The sequence below is a fragment of the Palaemon carinicauda genome, chromosome 3 (assembly GCF_036898095.1).
Source record: "Palaemon carinicauda isolate YSFRI2023 chromosome 3, ASM3689809v2, whole genome shotgun sequence".
NCBI classification, from domain to species: Eukaryota; Metazoa; Arthropoda; class Malacostraca; order Decapoda; family Palaemonidae; genus Palaemon; species Palaemon carinicauda.
In genome coordinates this window covers 161,800,198-161,816,951 of record NC_090727.1, presented here as the reverse complement: position 1 = coordinate 161,816,951, position 16,754 = coordinate 161,800,198, and the positions used below count along the sequence as shown (strand labels likewise).

The following is a 16,754-nucleotide window of genomic DNA, read 5'->3' as shown; positions in this document are numbered from 1 at the left end:
ACAACATTAAAATAAATATCTCCTATATAAAATAAAGCAAGATAAATAAGATAGAATAGTGTGCTTGAGCATACCCTCAAGCAAGAGAACTCTAACCCAAGACAGTGGAAGACCATGGTACAGAGGCTATGGCACTACCCAAGACTAGAACACAATGGTTTGATTTTGGAGTGTCTTCCTAGAAGAGCTCCTTACCATACCTAAAGAGTCTCTTTTACCCTTACCAAGAGAAGATCGGCCACTGAACAATTAGTGCAGTAACCTCTTGAGTGGAGAAGAATTGTTTGGTAATTTGTGTTGTTAGTTGTATGAGTACAGAGGAGAATATGTACAGAATATGTTATTAATTACGTGGTTTAATGTTTAAACCAGGACTATTTATAAACATATATCAACGTAGTTTTATTTTGTTTAGCATTTTCAGCCACATTCAAGATATGCTACTTAGATATATATATTTGGGGGTCTTGAATACATACCCTTTTGTCCCTGAATACATATTTTCTTTATTTTCAGGCATAATTTACAATTCTCTTTAAATAACATTATAGTGAGTCCCTACTCTTATTTATCATGATGAAAATCTTTGAATATTAATAATCCCTTTATTATACTTTAACAAATATTATGCTCTTGAGAGGGAAAAAGTAAATTTGTTTCATGGTAAAAAAATTCCAAAATGTGATATTAAAAACCATAATAATAGTTTCAAATTCTGGAATGGAAAAATTATGAACATTTTACTAATAACTTTAATAATCAAACATTAAAATACGACTGAAAAAAATATAGGCAGTATTGTCCGTCTCGAATTTAATTAATTCAAGGCTCAAAGTAATAAACTACATTAAAATTCTTCGTCTGTATCTTTATCACCTTGAGTTTAGAACAAGGAACTAGCCACGCGTTCCATATCAACCAAACTGTCAAGGAAACATTAATTATAATCTACGCTTTAAAATATGGTGCTAAAATACAAAATTCATGTGGTAAAACTAACTTTTTTGCAATATGGAACTATGACTGGAATTTTTCTATCATACCTTCACTCACGTTCTACTTTCAACCATACCTCTGAAAACCGCTTTCCAGAGCTTTAATTCCTCACAAAACTTGAAAAGTTAAAAGTTCCAGACCTTTAATTCCTCACAGAACTTGAAAAGTTAAACGTTCCAGACCTTTAATTGCACAACGAACTTGAAAAGTTAAAAGTTCCAGACCTTTAATTGCACAACGAACTTGAAAAGTTAAAGTTCCCGACCTTCAATTGTTCACAGAACTTTAAAGGTTAAAGTTCCAGACTTTTAATTGCTCAAAAAACTTAAAATGTTGAAGTTCCAGACCTTTACTTGCTCAAATAACTTGAAAAGTTGAAGTTCCAGACCTGTAATAGCTCACAGAACTCGAAAAGTTAAAGTTCCAGACCTTTAATTACTCACAGAACTGAAAAGTTAAAAGTTCCAGACCTTTGATTGCTCATAGAACTTGAAAAGTTACAGTTCCAGACCTTTAATTACTCAAAGAACCTGAAAAGTTAAAGTTCCTGACCTTCAATTGTTCACAGAACTTGAAAGGTTAAAGTTCCAGACCTTTAACTGATCATAGAACTTGAAAAGTTGAAGTTCAAGACCTTTACTTGCTCAAAAAAACTTGAAAAGTTGAAGTTCCAGGCCTTTACTTGCTCAAAGAACTTGAAAAGTTAAAGTTCCAGACGTTTAATTGATCACAGAACTTGAAAGGTTTAAGCTCCAGACCTTTAATTGTTCACAGAACTGAAATATTTAAAAGTTCCAGACCTATGATAACTCACAACACTAGAAAAGTGAAAGTTCCAGACATTTAATCGCTCACAAAACTTGAAAAGTTAAAATTCCCGACCTTTAATTGCTCACAAAACTTGAAAAGTGAAAGTTCCAGATCTTCAATTGCTCAAAGAACTTGAAAAGTTCAGGTTCCAGACCTTTAATCAATAACAAAACATAAAAAAGTGAAAGTTCCAGACGTTTCATTGCTCACAGAATTTTAAAAGTTTATTATAAAGTCCTATGGGCATTGCAGCAAGGAAGGACAACTACCAGAAGTAATAAACAATCGCGCATGACTTGCCCTGTGACCTGCATACCTAAACAATGAAATTGACAATCTGTTTACTTATCTAAAGCACTGTCCATTCTTGCACGTCCTCGATGGTTCAAAGCAGCATTTGAAAGGAGAGAAATCAGTCACAGACGAGAATCTTAACCACGTCTCTCTCTCTCTCTCTCTCTCTCTCTCTCTCTCTCTCTCTCTCTCTCTCTCCTTTTACTTAATTTCTATTAAATGTTCGTTAGGCATAACCGTGCAAACTCTACATAGCGTTAAATATGGAATGGAATGTCCCAGATAAATAAAGCAGAGAAGAGGTTGGTGGAAGAGGATGCCTTTGATAGAAGCCATTGGAGAGGGTGCATCAGGCAACCGACCCCTTAATGTATGAATAGGGAAGTAGAAGAAATAAAACAGCTATTACAATTATTCAAAGACTACAGATAATCTAAACAAAAGCTGGTCCGGTGAACACAAAATGTAGGTGGTGGTTAGCATTAAGGATTTACTTAAACCAGAAGAAGTAAAATACCACCAATGAAAAATAAGATACTAACTACACATTTAAGACAATGTTCCTTCATTATCCATTGCATGAGACAAGTTGTTGTTATGGGCCTGATGAGAAGCGTGTCTTTGAAACCATAAATTCGTACAAATGTACAAGAATGTATTACAAACAAAATGCCACCGAGATTATGGCGATCAAGTACATATAGGAAGGACAGAGCTTGAAACTTCACCCACACAATCCATGTTAATATGGTTTAAATATGTACTTTCACTCTCATATTTACATATAGGGTTAACATTATTTGAATACATGTCTATCTATTATTTAAATACATGTATCTATTTATAGTAATACATATGCGTCATGTGTCAATCTCCCATAATTCCACTTCTCACAACAGCTTTGATGAAATTAATTTGACATTAGGCAGGATCAAAACAAATTTACTACTAATCCACGGGCTTGGGTAAAGTAAAAGCAATGAGACTAGCAGCTGTGATATGCTAAACCCACGGTCTAGGTATACACTGCCTACTAACACGTGCGCCTAATTGGCTGATATTTCTACTGAGGATAAAACATAGGTTCTTAGTGCTGCTAGTTTACAAGTGGTTCGTTCTAAAGAGTATTTTCCTATTACATCATAGTAATTACTCTGATAAGAATTTATTTCAGGATAAAAATTCCAAATATTTCCACTATCTAATATTGTCTGTCTCAGTTCTCCAACTCGCAAAAAGATGCATGGCAAAAAAGCATATTGTTATCATTATTATTACTAGCTAAGCTACAACCCTAGTTGGAAAAGCAAGATGCTATAAGCCCAGAGGCTCAAACAGGGAAAATAGCCCAGTGAGGAAAGGAAAAAAAGAAAATAGAATACTTTAAGAAGAGAAACAACATTAAAATAAATATCTCTTATACAAACTATAAAAACTTAAACAAAACAAGAGGAAGAGAAATAAGATAGAATAGTGTGCTCGAGCGTACCCTCAAGGAAGAGAACTGTAATCCAAGACAGTGGAAGACCATGGTACAGAGGCTATGGCACTACCCAAGACTAGAGAACAATGGCTTGATTTTGGAGTGTCCTTCTCCTAGAAGAGCGGCTTACCATAGCTAAAGAGTCTCTTCTACACTACCCAAGAAGAAAGTGGCCACTGAACAATTAGTGCAGTAACCCCTTGAGTGAAGAAGAATTGTTTGGTAATTTGTGTTGTTAGGTGTACGAGGACAGAGAAAAATATGTGCAGAATAGTCCAGACTATTCAGTGTGGATATGTGTAGGCAAAGGGAAAATTAACCGCAACCAGAGAGAAGGTTCCAATGTAGTACCATCTGGCCAATCAAAAGACCACATAACTCTCTATTCACGCTTAGCACAAATCAGTCCAGAGGTAACTTATACAAACTGGAATTGAAAAGATACAACACCACTCAATGTGGAAATTTCTTTACATACAAAATAGCAAATACTTGGAATAGACTTCCAGGGGATGTAAACACGGTAAACGAGTGTATGAATAAGTTAGACAAGATCCTAAGAAATCTCTAAATGCTTAAACTAAATCACTCTACCAAAGAACAAATGGATTCTATCTTTGAGACAACCAAAATCCTTGTAACTCTCTCTCTCTCTCTCTCTCTCTCTCTCTCTCTCTCTCTCTCTCTCTCTCCTCTCTCTCTCTCTCTCTGTTATATAAAAAAAACAGATAGATCCCAACCATAGATAAGTCTCTATCAGGCACGCAACTCCCCTTAGTAATTAGGAACACTACTTTTACTACTACTATTACTACCTGACCTTGGTCGATGCTACAAATATGGCGGACTTGAAAGCTGTAGAATATATGACTTCATGAACTAGGAGAGAGAGAGAGAGAGAGAGAGAGAGAGAGAGAGAGAGAGAGAGAGAGAGAGAGAGAGAGAGAGAAGAGAGAGAGAGAGAGAGAATATTTCATAGTTTTTTCATTTTACAGGTCAAGTCTGAGAGCCTTATCCTTATTGCCTTATTTTTTGTTTGGGTTCCCCCAGGTCCCTCAGTGTGAGGCACCTCGTATATCCACCAGAGAGTTGCTAATACATCTTCTGGTGTATTTTGCATCTTCCAGTCTTGGATGGTCTGGGATGCATCTTAGGTATTTATCGAGCTGATTTTTAAACGCATCTACGCTCACTTCCTGATATGTTTCTTAGATGAGCTGGCAGCACATTAAATAGTCGCTGCATTATCGATGCTGGTGCGTAGTGGTTTAATGTCCTGTGCGCCTTTCTCAGTTTACCTGGAATGCTTTTTGGTACTATTAATCTACCTCGGCTTGCTCTTTCTGATACTTTAAGCTCCATGATGTTTTCAGCAATTCCTTCTATTTGCTTCCATGCTTGTATTATCATGTAGCGTTCTCTTCTCCCTTTCTAGACTGTATAGTTTTAAAAATTGCAGTCTTTCCCAGTAATCAAGGTCCTTAACTTCTTCTATTCTAGCAGTATATGACCTTTTGTACACTCTCTATTTGCGCAATATCCTTTTGGTAGTGTGGGTACCATATCACATTGCAGTACTCGAGTGTACTACGCACATAAGTTTTGTAAAGCATAATCATGTGTTCAGCTTTTCTTGTTTTAAAGTGTCTGAATAACATTCCCATTTTTGCTTTACATTTAGCCAACAGTGTTGCTATTTGGTCGTTGCATAACATTCCTATTTAAAATTACACCAAGGTCTTTAATTGCTTCCTTGTTTGTGATTGTCTCATTATTAGGTCCCCTTGTATGCATACACCATTCCTTCTCTGTTTCCATAATTTATTGATTCGAATTTATCGGAGTTAAATACCATCCTATTTATCTCCGCCCATTCATATATTTTGTTTAGATCTCTTTGTAGTGAGTTCCTATCTTCATCACAAGTAATTTCTCTACTTATTCTTGTGTCATCGGCGAAACTTCTCACTACGGAGTTTTCAACATCACAGTCTATGTCTGAGATCATAATAACAAATAGCAGTGCAGCTAATACCGTACCTTGGGGCACACCAGATATTACCTGGGCTTCATCTGATTTCTCGTCATTTGCAACCACTATCTGTTTTCTGTTTTGCAGGAATTCTTTTACCCATTTTCCTATCTTTCCCACAATATTATGCTTTCTCATTTTTTCTCCAATATGTTATGGTCTACCTTGTCAAAGGCTTTTGCAAAATCTAGATAGATCACATCTGTGTCTTTTTCATTTATCATATTATTGTATATGTTTTCATAGTGAGCTATCAGTTGGGTCTGTGTACTTTTTCCAGGTACGAAACCGTGTTGACCCATATTAAACAAATTATTTTTGACCAAATGGTTCATTATTTTCTTTTTTATTACCCTCTCATACACTTTCATAATATGTGATGTTAGACTAACAGGTCTATATTGCTTGCCTCTAGTCTTGATCCACTTTTGAAGATAGGGGTTATATAAGCTAATTTATGTTTAACATATATCTCGCTCATATCTATACTCTGTCTTAGCAGTATTGCAAGTGGCTTCGCGATAGTGTTTGCAGTTTTTTTTAACAAAATCGCTGGAACTCCATCTGGTCCGGCTGCCGATCCATTTTTAATTTCGTTTATAGCCGTGACAATATCTGCTTCATTAATATCTATATCCGTTAGATATTCAACATTTTCTTCTCTCATTTCTGTTTCATTATTCTCATTCGCAATTCTTGGTGTGAACTCACTCTTATATTTTTCTGCTAATATGTTGCATATTTCTTTTTTTCATTCGTTAGCCGTCCTTCAATTCTTAGAGGGCCTATTTCTATTCTCCTTTTATTCATCTTTTTTGCATAGGAGTAAAGTACTTTGGGGTTTCTTTCTATATTTTGAAGTGTCCTTTCTTCTAAGTCCCTTTTTTCATTTTCTTTCGACTGTATAATCTTTTGTTCTGCATTTTCTATCTTACATTTTATTTCCCTCATTTTCCACACATTTTTTTCTTTTGCAAGATTTTATTTCCACTTTTTAATTTCTGAAATAAGATCCTTCTGTCTCTTGGTATGCACGTCTTTTGTTTATTGTTTTTTTTTCGGTACATATTTTTCAACAATTTTCTCCAGTATTTTGTACAGTATATCCGTATTTTTCTTCCACTTTTTAATTTTCTGAAATAAGATCCTTCTGTCTCTTGGTATGCACGTCTTTTGTTTATTGTTTTTTTTCGGTACATATTTTTCAACAATTTTCTCCAGTATTTTGTACAGTATATCCGTATTTACCTGTATATTATCACTTATAAATACATTTTTCCATCTTTATTCAGTTCTTCATTTATTTCTGACCATTTTATATTCTTACTGTAAAAGTTATATTTTCCATATCCTTCCCAAAGTTTTGTGCTTTTATTAATTCTGTGATCACTTGCTTTGGAATGAACTATCAATTCTATGACATTGTGGTCTGAAATTCCCGTGTTATACACTATTATTTCTTTAACATAATTCACCTCATTCACAAATACTAGATCTAGGACATTTTCCTTTCTTGTTGGAATGTGGTTTATTTGTTGCATATTATGTTCTAATAGCATATCTTGAAGCTTTTCAAATTGCCTCTTATCTTCTGTGCTACTATTACTATCTTTTATATATGTATACATACAACCACTTTCTTCTATCCGTTCTTTCCAATCCACGAAAGGAAAGTTAAAATCTCCGGATAGGAGTATATTCCAGTCTTTATGGTTTCTACATATATCATCTATTTTTTCTATTATTATGTCAAACTCCTTAGTGTTTGGGGGTCTGTAAACTACAATATTCATTAGTTTTTCAAATTCAAATTCTACCGCAATCAATTCACATTCTGTGTTGCTGTATTTTTCACATACTTTTCCTTGATTCATGTCTCTTCCATATATTGCGGTTCCCCCTTGATTCCTATTTTTTCTGTCTGATCTATAAGTTTGGAAACCCTTTATCTGGTCATCACTGCCAGTCTCTTGGGAATACCATGTTTCACTTATATTTAATATATCTATTTTTTCAATTTGGGTTAGTTCTTCTAAGAACTCTATTTTCCTTTTAGAGTTACTCGTGACTAAACCCTGTGCATTCATTACTATTATGGTTTGTGTTTCATCCCCATTATTTAATATTGGTAATAATATGGATTCTCCCATGCTTCCTTCCTGTTCTGATATGATGTTCTTTTCTTCATTTCCCGGAAAGAGAGAGAGAGAGAGAGAGAGAGAGAGAGAGAGAGAGAGAGAGAGAGAGGAGAGAGAGAGAGAGAGAGAGATCACAGGTTTTTATTCTACAGTTCAAGTCTGAGAGAGAGAGAGAGAGAGAGAGAGAGAGAGAGAGAGAGAGAGAGAGAGAGAGAGAGAGAGAGAGAGAGAGAGTAATCATAGTATTTTCATTTTATAGCTTGAAGTCAACTCACGACAGAAGGGTTCCAAAAGTCATATTTCTACTCATATGCTTTTTTTTTCAGGCATTCCTGGCAACTTGGGGAAAATGAGTAACGCAGTACTGAGATCTCTGGCACTGACACTTCTCATCGCTGTTAAGACAGGTGAAAGTTCCGGAACATTTTTTCTTTCCAGTTTTACATTGAAGAATGTCGAAAATAAATATCTAAAACTAGTATCCAATTTTATGACTTCAGCCCACATCATATTTGTATGTTCGTGCCAGGATTTATTTGTAACCTTACAGTATTGTTATTTTTTTGTCTTATTTTTAACTTTAATTATTGGGCGTTTTTATTTTTAACTTTTAAGTATTTTTTATCTTATTTTTAACTTTAAGTATTGGTTCTTGTACTTCTGTATATAGTGTGTGTTAAATTAAATTTTTTTCGAGAATTATATCTTTAGAAAATATACAAAGTTAATTTTCCATGTGTTCTGTTGAAAACCAATATTCAAATATACAGTATATCACACACAAACAACCACACACATACACACAAAGATATATATATATATATATATATATATATATATATATATATATATATACATATATATATGTATATATATAATGATATATATATGTATATATATATCAATATATATATATACATATATATATATCTATATATGTATATATATACACACACACATATATATATATATACATATAGCTATCTATATATATATATATATATATATATATATATATATATATATATATATATATATATATATATATATACAGTATATAGCATATATATATTATATATATATCTATAATTATAGATAGATATATACATATATATACATATACATATATAATTATATATCTATATATATGTGTGTATATATACATATATATACCTATATATATATATATATATATATATATATATATATATATATATATATAGAGAGAGAGAGAGAGAGAGAGAGAGAGAGAGAGAGAGAGAGAGAGAGAGATACACGTCATGTATTATCATCTGGGAAAGAGGACCCGAATCCGTTGAAATTATATTTTGTATAATTTAATAAGCGAATGTACAATTTCATAACACATACTCTTATTCGAGTTCCCACGCCTCTTTTAAAAAAAAAAAATTATATATAAGATAGAAATGTGGGCAATTTCATCTTTATAAACAATTTTAGAGAGTTTAAGTGTGGTCTAATGCTGCTCACTCAAATTCCCTAAGATCTGCTGCAAGTTTCTACGAATTCATGTTTAGTATGAGGATGTCAGTCCTATCACCTCACAGATGGTAAAGGAACTTGTGTCAACGGTGGAGGATATTTCTGGTCACCCATACAGTTACCGACCACTCTAAAATTACTATTACAATTATTATTATTATTATTATTATTATTATTATTATTATTATTATTATTATTACAAGCTAAACTATAACCTTAGTTGGAAAAGCAAGATGCTATAAGCCCAAGGGCTCCAACAAAGGAAAAATAGCCCAGTGAAGAAAGGAAACAGGGAAATAAACAAACTACAAGTAATAACCTTCAAAATAAAACATCTTAAGATAAGGATAAATATGTCTTTCTTTATAGTTTATATATGAATAATCTAAAATAGCTTTTTTTCACTTTTTTTCTATTAAATACTTCTAATATATTGTGTATTTCCTTTCCTCACTGGGCTATTTTACCCTATGGGAGTCGTAGGGCTTCTAGCATCCTGCTTTATAAGCTATAGTTGTAGCTTATCTATAATAATAATAATAATAAAGAGGGGCACATAGTAGTGCGCAGACCTCCGCCATGGCAGCTTATTTCTCGACCATTTGTTGACCGTGACCTTGACCTTCCAGAATCTATTCATTTCTAACTTCTTACATAATAGTTAATCCCTACAAGTTTCATTATTCTACCATTAAAATTGTGGTCAGGAAGCTGTTCATAAACAAACAAAAACACACAAACAAACTCACAAACAGGCGGTAAATAACATCCTTCCAACTTCGTTGGCGGATGTGATAATAAAAATAAGATGACAATATGAGTGTGCTATATACTATGGTTGTAGCTTAGCTAATAATTAGAATAAGAATAAGAATAAGAATAATAATAATAATAATAATAATAATATAATAATAATAATAATAATAATAATAATAATAATAATCAGATCACAATATAAGTGCACTATAAACTATGGTTGTAGATTAGCTAATAATAATAATAATAATAATAATAATAATAATAATAATAATAATAATAATAATCAGAGGGACGCTATAAGTGCGCTATAAGCTATGGTTGTAGCTTAGCTAATAATAATAATAATAATAATAATAATAATAATAATAATAATAATAATAATAATAATAATAATAATAATAACCCGATGACAATATAAGTGCGCTTACCCAATCATTCTCCAGCGCAAAACAAAATCTGGAACCCTGCAAAAGTTCAAAACTATTCCCGCTATTTCCTGATTTCCAGATTCTATTGTCCAGACTCCTTGACATTTTAAATCGTCGTTCCATTCCGCTGCAACTCTCTAACTTTATCAATTCAGTTTTCCAGAGTTTTTATTTTCCCCGACAACGTAGATATGAAAAATATATAAGTTTGCTTGACTCTCTCTCTCTCTCTCTCTCTCTCTCTCTCTCTCTCTCTCTCTCTCTCTCTCTCTCTGCATATTGTCAGCTAAGATAAAATCTCTCTCTCTCTCTCTCTCTCTCTCTCTCTCTCTCTCTCTCTCTCTCTCTCTCTCCTCTCTCTCTCTCCTCTCTCTCTCTCTCTCTCATTATTTCTTGCATATAAACAACGATGACATATATCTGTCCTTTTTCACACGCATGCGCAGCTTTTTTTTTTTATAATATTGTCAGCAAATATAAAAAAAACCTCTCTCTCTCTCTCTCTCTCTCTCTCCTCTCTCTCCTCTCTCCTCTCTCTCTCTCTCTCTCTCAGTTTATCATTTTCTTCTATTTCAAAATACCTTTCATAAATCTGCATGCGCAGCTATTTTTGCATATCAGCAAATCTAAAAAAACTCTCTCTCTCTCTCTCTCTCTCTCTCTCTCTCTCTCTCTCTCTCTCTCTCTCTCTCTCTCTCTCTCTGTTTATCATTTTCTTCTATTTCAAAATACCGTTCATAAATCTGCATGCGCAGCTATTTTTGCATATTGTCAGCTTAGATAAAAAAACATTCTCTCTCTCTCTCTCTCTCTCTCTCTCTCTCTCTCTCTCTCTCTCTCTCTCTCTCTCTCTCTCTCTCTCTCTCTCTCTCTCTCAGCTCATCATTTTCATCAATTTCAATATACCTTTCATAAATCTAATCGATCCCCAGGTCATGCCGTGGAGTGTTACCAATGCATGGCCACCGGAAACGCAGTGGTGCCAATTCAAGACTGCAGAGTAACCAATCCGGTCCTCGACAACCTAAAATACGGCTATTGCAAGGACGGCTTGCTTCAAGATCGTCAACATCACAGGTGAGGTATTGCGTGTCGCTCTCTCTCTCTCTCTCCTCTCTCTCTCTCCTCTCTCTCTCTCTCTCTCTCTCTCTCTCTCTCTCTCTCTCTCTCTGTAGATTTTCTACATTTGGTATGCTAAATAATTACTGATTAGTATAAATACTTTTGTCTTAATAAAGATACTAACATAATATCCCCTCTCTCTCTCTCTCTCTCTCTCTCCTCCTCTCTCTCTCTCTCTCTCTCTCTCTCTCTCTCTCTCTCTGTGTAGATTTTCTACATTTGGTATGCTAAATAATTACTGATTAGTATAAATACTTTTGTCTTAATAAAGATACTAACATAATATCCCCTCTCTCTCTCTCTCTCTCTCTCTCCTCTCTCTCTCTCTCTCTCTCTCTCTCTCTCTCTCTCTCTCTCTCTCTTTAGGGTTAACTAGTAGAATAGCTAAATTTGCCGACGATACTAAACTAGGCATAAATGCTGCGACCTCTAATGAAGCCAGGAGAATGGTCCAGAAAATGGCAAATGCCTTTCAACTGTGATGAATGCAAAGTCATGCACATAGATTATAGTAGCCCACAATCAGATTACTTACTGCTAGGCAATGAAATAGAAAGTGTGGACCAGGAGGAAGATCTCTGTATTATTATCAGCAAGAATTTGCAGTTTCCCAAACAGAGCATTAAAGCTGAAAAGAAAGCACAAAAACTAATAGGTTACATAAAAATAAAATTCAAATACAGAAACAAAGACTGTACTACAGCTGTACACATCAATAGTAAGACCCCATCTAGAATACGGAGTCCAATTCTGGGCTCCAAGTATTCAGAAGGATATAGATAGACTGGAGGCAGTACAAGCTAGGGCCACCAAACTAGTTCCAACACTATGGCAACTTGGATATAGACGAAGGATGGAACGTTTGAAATTATTTGATCTACAAACTCGACGACTAAGGGGACAGTTAAAAGAGACATTCAAAATTCTTAAAGGAATAATAAATGTAGATTACAACAATCTATTCACGCTTAGCACAAATCAGTCCAGAGGTAACGGATACAAACTGGAATTGAAAAGATACAACACCACTCAATGTGGAAATTTCTTTACATACAAAATAACATATACTTGGAATAGACTCCCAGCGGATGTAGTAAACAGGAACACGGTAAACGAGTTCATGAATAAGTTAGACAAGATCATAGGAACTCTCTAAATGCTTAAACTAAATATCTCCACCAAAGAGCAATTGGAGTCTCCGCAGATGGACTAAATTGTCTTTGAGACATCCGGAATCCTTGTAACTCCTTTTAACACTATTCATACGTATAATTGCCATGTGTTTCTAAATAGCAAATATAGATTTGAAGCCCTTTTAATTGATCCTTCTTTCTTTGTATATTTACATACATATATGAATATAGATATACGTAAAAATATATACATATATGCATACATATATATAATATATATATATATATATATATATATATATATATATATATATATATATATATATATATATATATATATATATATATACATACAATATATATATACATACAATATATATATATATACATACATACATACATAAATATATATATATATATATATATATATATATATATATATATATATATATATATATATATATATATATACACACACAATTACACACACTTATACACTGCTGATATATGCATTTATATACACACACAAACATACATATTTTCATATCTATGAGTATGTATGTATGTAAAAATATACATACTATAAATATATTGCACCTATATGCATATACACATACAATACATACATATGTGGATGACATACATACAGACACGTTTATATATGCACATAAAAATGACTAGTACATTGTTCTTTCAACTGCCATTCCATCCTACATTTCCGCACGGGTATCTGCTGCTCCTATTTACGAAGAGAGACTCAAACAGAACTAACATCGCTTAGCTGTGTCAGTAACTGCATTCATAAAAAATGGTTCAAGCCGCACCCATCCAGGTGTAGTAAAGAGACATCAACACATCTCCCCGGGTGTGTTCAATTCTCAATTCATGGTGACGGAAAACGGTCTTTGGTGGAACTATGTGGACGTAGGGACTTTCGTGTGCGATTGCTCTTAGCAATAAAAACTATATGAATAACCAATATAAAGTACAAAGGATGTTACTTAAATTATATTGAAAACTATATATCATAACTAATATATATATATATATATATATATATATATATATATATATATATATATATATATATATATATATATATATATACCAAATCAGATAACCATAAATATAAAAAAATATATATAAAAAGTAGCCAATATAAATTACAAATAATTTTGTTATTGAAACTTTTATTGAAAAGTATCAAATGTACTGAAAACAGGTGTACTAAATAGATTCCCAATATAGCTGCAGAAGAAAGACGGCTAACTTTTGAGCACTTTAGTACATAAAACTGACATATACACCAAAAATAAATACAATTACTCTTCCCACAAAAAAAAAAAAAAAAAAAAAAAAAAATAATAATAAATTATAACTATAAAATCTACATCAGCATCCTTATCCTAAAAAAAAACCGCGGAAGTAGAAACGTAACACTTCCAAAGAAAAACGCAAAACTGCCACCTGCAACATGATCTCTATGAACGCGCCTCGTTAAGCTCAATGAGTGGCCCACGGGTATTCATCTCCCAAGCCCCATTTATTCCTTCACAAGAAGTTATTTGTCACCATTCCCACCTCCAGGTCCTTCCGCTCGTGCTTCTCAAGTAAAATTTGATCTGTGAGTTTTTTTCAGTGCGTAAATATAGATATATAAGTATATTATGTAAGCATTTATACGAGGTTTTTTCATTACAAATTGAAAGAAAATTTTGATCTTGTGATATGTGCAAGTGAAATGAATTGTGCAAATTCCGATGTGTTACGAAGGAAAGTTAAGATAAAAGCCGATTATGGCTGGTATGTAAGTACAATGGGACCACACCTAGCGAGACTCTCTCTCCATACAGAATATTGTCTATAATGAATATTGCTGTTGGTGTCATTTTTTGCGTGTTTTTTTTTTTTTCCGTGGTGCTAGAATATATACGATATACGTAAAAATAGCTTGCTTTAAAACATAATTCATCCAATGGGGAAATGCCTTGATCTGTCTAAAACTACTTGGTCTGCTTGATTTTCTACATGTCTATAGATCTATCTACTGGACTGTATTTATTTCCCATTCTAATTCTTCATTCCTTCTTAGCTTGGTTTATATATACAATTGTATTTATTAGCATTGCGTTTAACTATCCTACTTTCTTTTCTTCCTTGTCTAATTTAATGTTGTTACTGTTCTTAAAATATTCTATTTTGATTGTTCATTACTTCTTTGTAGTTTATATATTTCCCTGTTTCCTTTCCTCAAAGGGCTATTTTCCTTGTTAGATTATTTGAGCTTATAGCATCCTGTTTTTTCAACTAGGCTTGTAGCTTAGCAAGTAGTAAGTAGTAGTAGTAGTAGTAGTAATAATAATAATAATAATAATAATAATAATAATAATAATAATAATAATAATAATAATAATAATAATAATAATAATAATAATAATAATAATAATTCTGTTTTCTCTGCTCTGTCCATCCATAAACTACTTGAAATGGGTTTCCATTTAAATCTCTGCCTAACCGATCACATACCAACTAGTTTTTCTTTATCCTTCGCTTAATATATTTGTCTATATTTATATAAATTCATCTACACATTCCCTTATCCTCCATCGCACTGAACCAAATGATATATTAACGCTTCATTAACACATTAAAAATAATTGACAAGCGGCGTCCATCTACATCTCTGCCTAATAAATCCTGTACTCATTTGTTTTACTATCTTTTGTCTTCCTCCTACGGTTAAAATATATGTTGTTTATATATATATATATATATATATATATATATATATATATATATATATATATATATATATATATTTATATATATATAAATAAATATATATAAATATATACATATAAATATATTTATATATATATATATAAATATATACATATAAATATATATGTATATAAATATATATATATATATATATAATATATATACATATAAATATATATATATATATATAAATATATATATATATATATATATATATATATATATATATATATATATATATATATAAATATATATATAAATATATACATATAAATATATATATATATACGCCTATATACATATATATATATAAATATATATATATATATATATATATATATATATAAATATATATATATATATATATAATTTATATATATATATATATATATATATATATATATATATCTACACAACCCATTACCCTTCATCCCACTGAAACAAATGAGATATTAAATCTCTCTCTAACACATCTGAAAACTACTCATAAAACGACATTCTTAAAACATTACAGGAACCAACGAAGTCGTTCGAAGGGGATGCGCAGACTACATCCCGGAACCCTTGATTTGTTCCAGCGCTGACTTCGGCTACAACAGCCGTATCCACAGCTGCTATTGCGATTCAAACTACTGCAATGGCGCGTCAACGAGCAGGGCAATAATTGCTGTTGTGATCCCCCTGGCATTGCTCTCCCAGGTTTTCTTCTTGCTATAAATATTCGCCGAGGGATAAAACTGATTTATCGTTGTAGCAATGTTTTGTTCTTGCAATGAGAATCAACAGTATATCGTGTTTGCAAATATTGATCGTGCACCGAAAATAGCATTTATTGTGGTCTTGTTCTAATCGGTTCTGTACAGTAAACATAATTATTGATGTTGTGTTTCATGTAAACAACACGGAATAAAAGTATCGCATAAATTATAATACAATTTTCTGCTTCTCATTTATTGTATGCAATGAAACAAAGTAATGTACACTATTAAAAATTTGCCATAAAAAACGGTAAAAATCATGGAATATATTTTGCCAGGAATTTACCGTTTTAAAAAACGGATATATTAATGTTAAGGAGTGATATTTCAGGCACCAACCCCGTATAAGATAATAACAAATTAATTTAAAAATTACGGTCGCCTGTATTTTACTAAATTACAACTGAGAACAGTATATTTTTACGGAGAATTTCCGACTAAAATTACGGTTTTTTTTTTTTTCTAACAGTATAGATCTAAGAGTTGACTGAAAGATTTATGAAGTGGAATATGCAAA

At 32.3% G+C, this 16,754-nt stretch overlaps 2 protein-coding genes and 1 pseudogene across 2 annotated transcripts in view; 2 read left to right on the top strand and 1 right to left on the bottom strand.

Annotated features, from left to right (window-relative positions):
- The window catches only part of LOC137638745 (uncharacterized), a 17,699-nt pseudogene extending 1,286 nt beyond the window's left edge, over nucleotides 1–16,413 (top strand).
- LOC137638746 (uncharacterized) overlaps nucleotides 1–16,754 on the bottom strand; it is a 494,402-nt gene that overhangs the window by 405,691 nt on the left and 71,957 nt on the right. The window lies entirely within an intron of this gene.
- The window catches only part of LOC137638744 (uncharacterized), a 15,606-nt gene continuing 13,068 nt past the window's right edge, over nucleotides 14,217–16,754 (top strand). Inside the window, exon 1 of the mRNA XM_068371086.1 lies at nucleotides 14,217–14,322. The gene's annotated coding sequence lies outside the window, so the exon portion shown is untranslated. The remainder of the gene's footprint in view (nucleotides 14,323–16,754) is intronic.